The 10200-nt window shown below is 28.1% G+C and overlaps 1 long non-coding RNA gene and 1 pseudogene across 2 annotated transcripts; both read right to left on the bottom strand.

Annotated features, from left to right (window-relative positions):
* Positions 1–351: 351 nt before the first annotated feature.
* On the bottom strand, positions 352–1228 carry LOC104780366 (transcription factor TCP16 pseudogene; annotated as a pseudogene). The gene has a single exon (XR_015596788.1). The product of XR_015596788.1 is annotated as a transcription factor TCP16 pseudogene (transcript).
* Positions 1229–5028: 3800 nt separating this feature from the next.
* LOC147945862 (uncharacterized) lies at positions 5029–5964 on the bottom strand. Its single transcript, XR_015596225.1, has 3 exons — positions 5813–5964; positions 5476–5694; positions 5029–5387 (listed from the first exon to the last, which is right to left on the bottom strand). It is a non-coding gene; the product is annotated as an uncharacterized LOC147945862 (long non-coding RNA).
* Between the last annotated feature and the right edge of the window lie 4236 nt (positions 5965–10200).

The raw sequence follows: 10200 nt of genomic DNA, 5'->3' as shown, positions 1-10200 counted from the left end.
ATTTTGTTTCAGTATACCGTATTTAATTGAGTGATTTTTACAACCCTTGGAAAGTCGTAAGACCACCAAAATTTTGACAAAATTAAATTTTTTGTTGTAGTAAATATGAATTTGAAGACTTAGTTTACAGTTTTGACTTTTGAGATTTTTAAGAAGTTGAAGTGTATTTTTATAGGTTTTGATCTAGTAAATTAACCAAATATGAAGCTAAATGTACAAACAATTGTTATCAAAGGTCAGTAGCTAAATTGGTAAAGACTGTCATTCTAAACCTAGATGTCGTTAGTTCGAATAGCACTGGAGAGTTGGTTCAATATTCCAAGTTTCATTTACAAGAGTTGAAATGTTGTATATGAAACAGTTTAATTTTACTTATTATTCTGATTCATCTTACTGGAAAAAATATGAGAATACAACCAACGGAAAAAGGTAAACTAAAACCGGACTAAGCCAAACCTTAGTTCGTCACTCCAAACTGAAAAACATAAAGGAAAAGGAAAAAAATGCAGACAGCAACCAAACTAAAACCAACCATCATCGAACTAAGTCTCCAATCATTACTCACTCCAAACATATCTTTTCTCATCCGCCGCCATCTCCACCTTCCCAAGTTCAAACTGTGGTTGTGGCTCTTGTTCCTGCTGCTGTTGATGGTGCATCAATGGCGGTAGCATAGCCGGCTGCGTCTGACTCGACATATCTGACACATCTTCTTTATCTTTCACCGGAAAAGTAGATGAAGCCGCATGTTCTTTCATTGTAGTCTCCGGAAAGACCATCTCATGATGAAAAGTATTTATTCCCGTCCAATTATCACCATCAATGGTGTAGCTGCAGTTACCATTAATGATGTTGCTGAAGTTACCACAGTTAGAATAATAATTATGAAAAATCTTATCAGATGAGTGGATAACATCATTTGTGGTGGTGCTGACGCCGTGGCCCGTGGCGGCAAAAATAGCTGGCTCGGCATTTCTAAGGAGCCAACCGACGGTTTCGCCATCGCTTTGGAAGCCGAGTTCTTCTGTCAAACTGAATAGTTTGGGAGCAATACTCGGTGGAAGACGGATGCGACGATCACGGCCTCCAACTTTCAGATGGCGGTCTTTTGGAGTCCTTGTTGCCTTCTCCATGTTGTCCATTTTTTATATGTTTTCTCTTTTGTGAATGTGTAAATGAAAAAAATATGTTCCGTTTTATTGGTTTATATAGAAGATTTACAGAAGAAAATACAAAGTAGTCAAATATTTCTGATATGTATGTATGGGAAACAATAATGGTGCAACAAACTTACAAAATAAATAATAATTATATTAAAGTTGTATATAGAAAGATATCTAAATGTTATATAGGAAAACCTAAATGATGGGTCCACTTAAAAAAGGGAAAATAAGATTTTCTGCTGTCAGTTTTGAGAAACTAATGATACAGTTGTACAAGTGTAATATTGTTCCATTTTTATTTACTTTAAAATGAAGGTTTTGTAGACTCCGGTTTAATCCTGGTTGTATATAAGATTAGGTAATTAGTTCAACCAACACGTGGTTGCATGCATAAAAGTTTTTATTATATTTTAGAAATTTTCTTAAACTAAAATGTTGTTTTTTTCTATTAACAATAACATAATTGAAGAAATATATATATTTTTAATAAAATATGAATCTCAAAATTTCTAATAGCAATTTTTCAAAATAACACTTTTGTCAATATTTTTTTGGTATGGTTATTTATTATACAAAATTTTCTATAGAACACAAATTAACAAATAATACAAAAAATTATTACAAATTGATAAGCTATATTAATAATAATAATAATATAGAAATTTAAACATTTTCCTAATATGAGTAAATCTATGTTTATCATGTTTTATAGAGGTTAATCATTGATTTAAAGAGTTTTTCTTAATGAAATTGTAAACATAAGACTGTAGTATAGTAAAATTGAATCAAATAAAATTATCAAAATTTTTAGTAACTACGTATAAAATTATTGTGTATAAATTATTCCTCATTTCAAAGTTTAAAGCAATATATATATATATATATATGACTATAAGTTTAGCTAACCAAAATAATTAAAAAATATAAAAATTAACCAAAAACATTTTCTCTTGAAAGATAAATATATTAGTTGGAGGAATGAATGTAAAATTATTGGATAGGAGTTACATTTGGGTTAAATGTAGAGTTAAATGGAGTTACATGCCTTTAAAGTGAGTTAATTATAAATAAATATTTTAATTTATTTTTGACTTAAAATAAAAGGAATACTAAGTGGCTCAATCAAAATTTAAATTTACACATGATTTGATTGTTTTGTTGGTATAAACTCAACACTCACACATAATATTAAAAATTGAAAATATTATTTTTTGACAAAATACATTAATTTTCTTATAAAATTATATGAACTTCAATCTATACAATTTTTAAAACCCCAATGATACCTTCTATCCTTTTGGTTTTTGTTTTCTGTTTTTTCACTCATCAATTTAATTTTTTTTTTTTTTTGTCAACCATTGGGCCACAACTGGCTGGCCCATTAGCCAAATTCCTACATTCGTAGGAAGCATGACTCGATATCTGGTGTGATGGTGCCTTCTACAAATGGACTTATCTCCTGCTACTGCACTAAGGTCACTTTACCATCAATTTAATTTATAGTGCTAGATTTCATACTATTAAAGGTTTCATCTTTAGAGAATTTAGTTAAATGGTATTTTTAAAATTATATTATTTTTCTATATTTCACTTCCAGTTAAACATGATATCTTTTTGGAATCATTTTTTCATTTTGCTTAAATCAAAAAGACCAATTTTTTTTAATTAAGTTCTTTTTGTTTTCAAAAACCTCAAATCTTAAATAATAGAAACATTATATTGATCTTTACATATTATCTATTGGATTACAAAACAAAATAGACTTTATGAATAGAATTTATAGACTTTATAAAACAAAATAGATTTTATAAATGGATAATTATATTGATCATTATAAATTATTAAAAATGATACATTGAATATGTGAGATAACCAGAGTACATAATAGAGAATTAGAGATGAATCTTTTCAACTTCATAACTTTATTGTGTGGTGAATATCGTAAAGGAGTATGAAAAATAAAGATTTATAAAATGCAAATCTAAAAGACAATAAAGATAAACTAATGTTTTTTTAATTTGTGGTTTAATAATTTTTTTTATTTTATTAAAGTCACTGCCAAATAGACCAATAAAGAGATAGTGAAACCTTACTTTTACTTCTATGTATACCATTGTGTAATTCTTTGATCGAACTGGTCGTTGTATCATTATACTTGAGCTTGCAATAAAAGTCCATAATTATCACACGGTGGTCATGTAACGAGAGCGTAAGGTCAGAAAGATATTGTATTACTCAACATAAAGACATACGAATTTGAGATGTTACTCGTGAATATTGACATTAACTAGTACGCTAATGTACCATTCGCTTGGATTAATAGATCACTGTTATTTGTCACTCTTTGAGATTTTTAAATGTCGTGTACTCCTATACTGGTGTCTTTCCAATCATCACAGCTAGTATATGAACAATAAATTTTTATACTTTCAGAAATTACAGAAATATGCATAATATTGATTGATTAGACTTTGTATAAATAGACGAAGCGGAAATGAATGTAAGGAAAATAGAAGAGATAAAAAAGATGTTTTGTAGAGAGTCGTCGTCAGGTCTCTTGACCTTGAACATAGCAAAGAGTCTCAGCTCTCTGTCATCTAAACCATCAGCACTCATCAACCCCATCTCCAGAAAAAGTCGAGACAAGCTGCCTCGTCAAAAACTCATAGGACGATGTAAGGTTACCGCTTCACGATCTAATATTGAACCGGTAATATAGTGGAAAAAACTTGTAAGAAAATTAAAGTAAAGGAATTCATAAGGGACCAAGAAGAGTTGCTGGAGGGCATAGCTTGGTCGAAACCTCTTGATGACATCATTGATATCCGCGGGAGATCACCAAAGTCCCTACTCGATGGATATTCGGTAAAGTACAAGTAAAGAAGAATGTTCTTGTTCTTTGCTATTGTTTTAAGTGATTCTTAGAAGATTTTAATGGTTGGAGATTTTGATGGTGAAGTGTTTCTTTTTTGGTGTGAAGTAATTTGGTTTTGATTTGATTACAGTTTGCCTTATTCTAAGGATACAGAAAATATTTTCCTTGATGTGGCCAAGCTTTGCTTGATTTTTGACTGTTAATGATGATGCATTGGTGGTATAAGTAACTTGTACCTTCAATATTTTTTGAGTTTTGGTTTTGAATGTTGCTTAAGTTTGTTTAGCTCTCTATTTTGTTATAGTTGGAACTGGTTCTAATTTATCTTTTAGTTTGTTTACATCTAATTTTTGTTCTAGTTCTAACTGATTTTCAAAGTATTACTTATGATTTGCAGATGGATTCATCATCTCCAAATTTTGATGATGAAGAGAGAGATATACACAAAGAAGAGTTTTTAACACATAAGTCTAATCGAAGGGAAAAAAGGAAAAAACTCGTGATAGAGGATCATAGTCTGAACAACTCTAAGACCGAAAAGACTCTCAATCCAACATAAAATATATGGCAAAATTTCACTAGATTGAAAAGGACAATCGTGACAAATTTAACTGTAACATTGTAGAAAGAAATTCAATTGTCCAACAAAATGAGGGACAAAAACCTTGTAGAATTATTTGGGGAGTATTGGATGAGAGACTTTAATATAATTGAATTTAAAATATGCAAGGCATACAAGGCATGGAAGATTCAACCGATTCTTGATGAATATGCTGATATTGAGAGTTGATATGTTATTTAGTAGTAATTTGAGCCTTTTTCTTGATGAATATGCTGATGTTTATATATTTTAGTATCCTTTGTTTGCCAAATTGTGGGGATTGAAACAATTGCTGCAACGAATCTGCGTGAGTCAGCAATGGGGCTTTATAAAGAGCTTGAGTTGGTTAATATTATTTATTGACTGAAGTAAAATATACTCTGAAGATAGCGATGTAAAAAGTTGTGTTTTTTTATTTAGTTCAAATTTCAAAAGTGTCCGAGGTTATTATGAATTAGATAAATTTGCAAGATCATGAATCAATTTGAGATAGATAAATATGAATAGCTTATACTGAATGTTATGTCTAAATTAGTCACAAACCATAAGAACATGTGGGATTTACTCTTCCTCTTCCTCTTCCTCTTCCTCTTCCTCTTCCTCTTCCTCTTCTTCTTCCTCTTCCTCTTCTTCATCTTCATCTAAGTTATCTTCATCTAAGTTTGAGTTTGGGTGCACATGCAGAAACTTTCAAAGCCTCGGCCAGTTTTACGGCATACTGCGCACGACCAAACAGAACCCACACTATCTGTGGAAAAAACGACATAGTTTGAGAAACAACAACAGCTTAATTAATTTGCTGGACTATATATATGAGAGAAGGAAGACAAAAATACCTGCCAATAAAAAAATTTCCCAGACGGGGTAGTCAATAGGATTGGAGGCAGTATTTGGATTATCATCAAATGGTAATTCACGAATAACTTTGACCCGGTTCAACTCTAGCATGCCAAGATATGGAATGAAGTTCCTCTCTCCGGATATGAGCATTAAATTTTCCGAAGGTGGAATACCATTTATCCAACAGGAAACTTGAATTTGAAGACCAAAGCTTGCTTTGTTTCACCAAAAAAAAAAGGATTGAGACTCCATGCAAAAGGAAAATACATGCAGCCAATTGAATGTTTAAAACCAATCCAGTAATGTAGAAAGACATAAGGATTATTAACTTACTGGTTTCGAGGTTAGAAAGAGAGACCCCGGAGGAATAGAGCTCTTTCAGGACGTCGGTAGAGACGTTTTTCAGTATCTCATTAATTCTCATTAGTATTTTCGTTTTTGTATAGTTATATAATTTAAAATTTATTTTTCGGATTTTTAAAATTATTTAATTATATCATCATTATTTATGAATTATATTAAAATGGATTCTAATTCCGGAAGTATATATTAACATATAATCAAAATTAAATTAGTTTACATATATAAAAGATTGAGATCTTGATAATATATATATTTACTAAAGTTTGAGATCTTACTGATTTGTGCAATCAATTATATTGTTTTGTTAGTTTCCTAAATTGTAGGAAAAATATATATTATAGTAACTATTATGGTATATTTCTGGGGGAATTTATTATATGATTTATTTTCGGAAAATCCGATAACCCATTTATAATGCCGCGGTATTTTTTACCTGAATTCGACTCCTTTAATTTTGGGTTATTTTTGCGAAATTGACCCGATCCGGAAGCACTTTTGTACTTCTCTTTTACTTATATAGGAATATTATGAAAATAGTTTTCTAAATGTTAAGATGAGGATATCTCAAAACTGTAAACATAAGACCAAGTATTTTCGTAGATATTATGAAAATAGTTTTCTAAAATATAAGAAGAGGATATTTCTTGAAACCTTAAGATAAGACCGAGTATTTTCCAAATTTCCTCTTAAAAAAACGGATTTGATCTTGGACACGTACCCAATGGGCCAAGCGTACCGACCCACATAAACCACCACAGAGTGTATCCATTATATCTATATATACATTTTTTGAGACATTTATAAAATAAATCCTCAAGTTGGCATTTATTTAAAAACATGCCATTAACATTAAATAATTAATTTAATAAAGAAATTAACTCTACTTATATATTTTTTTTATAGATATTAATTGTTTTAAAAGGTAACAAACATAATTATAAATGTATACAGATTTTATTTCTTTATTTTATAAGGAGGTGAGTGAAGAGGTATTGTTTTTTGAAAATTTGAAAAACTGATTTGATAAAAAATGAATTTTGAACATGTTGCGTGATCCGCCTAGCATGGCGGGTTTGGACTATAGAACCAACACTAAAACTATTAGTTTATTTCATATACTATAGATTTGTAGTCATAGTTTGGAAAATTAACTTATAAATTATTTAGTATATGAATTACAAAATATTACACATACTACAACATATTCTTAATATTCTAAAATAAAATAAAATTGTAAAAATATACACTAACATACCATATCTTATTATATAAAGTATGATTTCAAAAGTTACTAACCCACCAGATCATGACACATGTCAATTTCAAAAATTACTAACTCATCAGATCGTGACAAATGTCAGTTTTACACAAATTTTTAATTTTAAAAGAAGAAAATCTTACTAACTCACCAGATCGTGTCACGTGTTAATTTCAAAAGTTACTAACTCACCAGATCGTGACAGGTGTCAATTTTAGACAAATTACTAATTTTAAAAGAAAAAATATTTTAAAAAAATCAAGAAATAAAAAAATTACTAATCATAAAATCTTATTACAAAAAGTTGGGTTTTCAAAATTAGCCATTAACAGGATCATGATATGTGTCAAGTATACTGATGAGATGTTGACATGTGTCAAAAATTATTATTTTTTCAAAACAGCTAATTAAGATAATAGCATTAAATCTACATAAAATTTACATGTTTATATCTAAAAAGAAATATCCTAAATCAAAAAAGAAAATTAACAAACTAATATATCGTTCATTGTACGCTAATTATATTATACGTGTTTTCTTAATTAGATTTTGACATGTATAAACAAAAAAATAATTCATTAAACATGTATATTATTATAAAAAGTTGGGTTTTCAAAATTAGCCATTAACAGGATCATGACATGTGTCAAGTATACTGATGAGATGTTGACATGTGTCAAAAATTATTATTTTTTCAGAACAGCTAATTAAGATAATAGCATTAAATCTACATAAAATTTACATGTTTATATCTAAAAAGATATTTCCTAAATCAAAAAAGAAAATTAACAAACTAATATATCTTTCATTGTACGCTAATTATATTATACGTGTTTTCTTAATTAGATTTTGACATGTATAAAAAAAATTAATTCATTAAACATGTATATTATTATTAATCTATAAATAGGAAATAACAAATCTAAAAAGAATAACATAAGTTATGTCAAAAGAATTGTTATTTTTGAAACGTAATAGGACAGCTAATTAAGAAAATAACATTATATCTACAAAAATTTAAATGTTTAGAAAGCTTTGATCTTTGATTTTTTCCTGATATAATTTTGTTTATCTATTGTGGGTCTTTTATTCGTGCAGGTTGTTCAATAGAAGCTATCATAAGCAATGAAATGAAATCAAAGTATATAAAGCCCGCTAATTAATCGAGGATGGAGATACTGATGGATGTTCCAAAAGTGATTCTACAGTTAGTAGCATTATAAGTTTCGAAGATTAATCGATGGTTGATGTTTCTGGTCAAAATCTAGAGTTTTCTCTGCTAGATAATGTCAATGATTCTGGTACTGAAACAAAAGCTACTTGATTGAGTAATTGAGAAGCCATTTTGAAATTTGGGAAGTTAGAACTGTAAACCGTTTTAAAATTGGTTTCAAACCGGATTTATGTGGTTTTTTATCGGATTTGGTTCGTAAACCGTTTAAACCCAGGTATATAGAGAAATATATGAGAACTTTTGATTGAGTAGAAATAAGTTGAGAACTTATGATTCAAGAATATTTGAGTCGAGGTTAAGTTCTAAGTAATTTTGGTACAATGCGATACTTCTGAGGAGTAAACAGGTCATCGATCATTTCACGTGATTATGACATATATCATGTTTTTGATTGTGTATAAAGTTTTTATTTTGAATTGTTTATAATTTTCAAATTTTTAATTTTATTATGTTATATTAACTTTTTTTCAATTTCTCAATAAAAACTTTTATTGGATTAGTCATAAATCATTGTACTCGAGTAGATAATTTTCACTAGTTGTTCATCCAAAATATCTTTGGAGTAAAAAAATTTATGGTTAAAAAAATTATGTCACAAAATAATTTTAGTAATTATAAGAACTATAATTATGCCAAAATGAAAGTAAAGCAACATAAAATTTGTTTAATTAGTTTAAAAGACATTTTAGGTGGTGATAAAGAGCATACTTTAACAATAAAATAATTTTGGGTGTAAGAGCATATTTTTAATGGTAAAACATACAGTAAAATTGTACATAGTTATTAATTATATGTTGTTTTGATGAATTCTTTGCATGTAAAATATTTTGTAATAAGTTGTGAAATGTTCTTGAAATTTGACAATAATAATATTTGTAATGATGAGTATTTGGCAAAAGTTTTGGTGGGATATAGATTAGCTTTAGATTATTGTAATAATTGTTATAATATATTTAAAATTGAAAATATAAATAAGTGTATGAAGGTAAATACAAATATGATTTTTTTTTCTCTAACTAAAATTATTAAAATATTTACTTCAAGAAATATTTTTTGTTTCTATTTTTAAAAAATTAGTTAGGGTTTAGGATTTATTTTTTCAACAATTTTAAAATCCACACATTGTGCGGACCCTTATATAGTAGGCATATACACCTCTGTTTAATTATAGAAAACAAAATTAAGTGTGTTAAAATTTTATATCCTATCTAATAATTTTTTTAATTTAATTAGGTTATAAACTGTATAAAATGTAAGAAGAAGAAAAAACATTCTAAATAAAATTCTAAATTAATTATAACAAACTGCCATGTCATATCATATTAATAAAATAAATCAAATAACTAATCTTGGGTTCACCCCCTCTTAGTTAAGGAAACAAATTATTGATTAAAGAAACAAATTCTGTATATCAATTAATTTTAAATATTATATTATAGTTTAAATTATAACATCGAAACCCAAATCACTCTTTTTATAAACCCAAATTAAAATATAATTTTCTTTAATTGTAAAATCTAAACCCTAACCACTATTTTATAAACCCAAACCGACATATAATTTTGTTTAATTTTAAAATCTAAACCCTAACCACTCTTTTGTAAACCCAAACCGACATATAATTTCGTTTAATTGTAAAATCTAAACCCTAAACTCTAACCACTCTTTTGTAAACCCAAACCGACATTCAATTGTAAAATCTAAACCCTAAACTCTAACCACTCTTTTGTAAACTCAAACCGACATATAATTTTGTTTAGTTGTAAAAACTAAACCCTAAACACTTTTTTGTAAACCCAAACCGACATATGATTTCGTTTAATTATAAAATCTAAACTCTAATCATTATTTTATAAACCTAAACCA

Source organism: Camelina sativa, chromosome 4 (assembly GCF_030686135.1).
Source record: "Camelina sativa cultivar CO46 ecotype springtype chromosome 4, ASM3068613v1".
NCBI classification, from domain to species: domain Eukaryota; kingdom Viridiplantae; phylum Streptophyta; class Magnoliopsida; order Brassicales; family Brassicaceae; genus Camelina; species Camelina sativa.
Note: the sequence above shows the minus strand (reverse complement) of the source record. Positions and strands in the feature narration are given on the sequence as shown.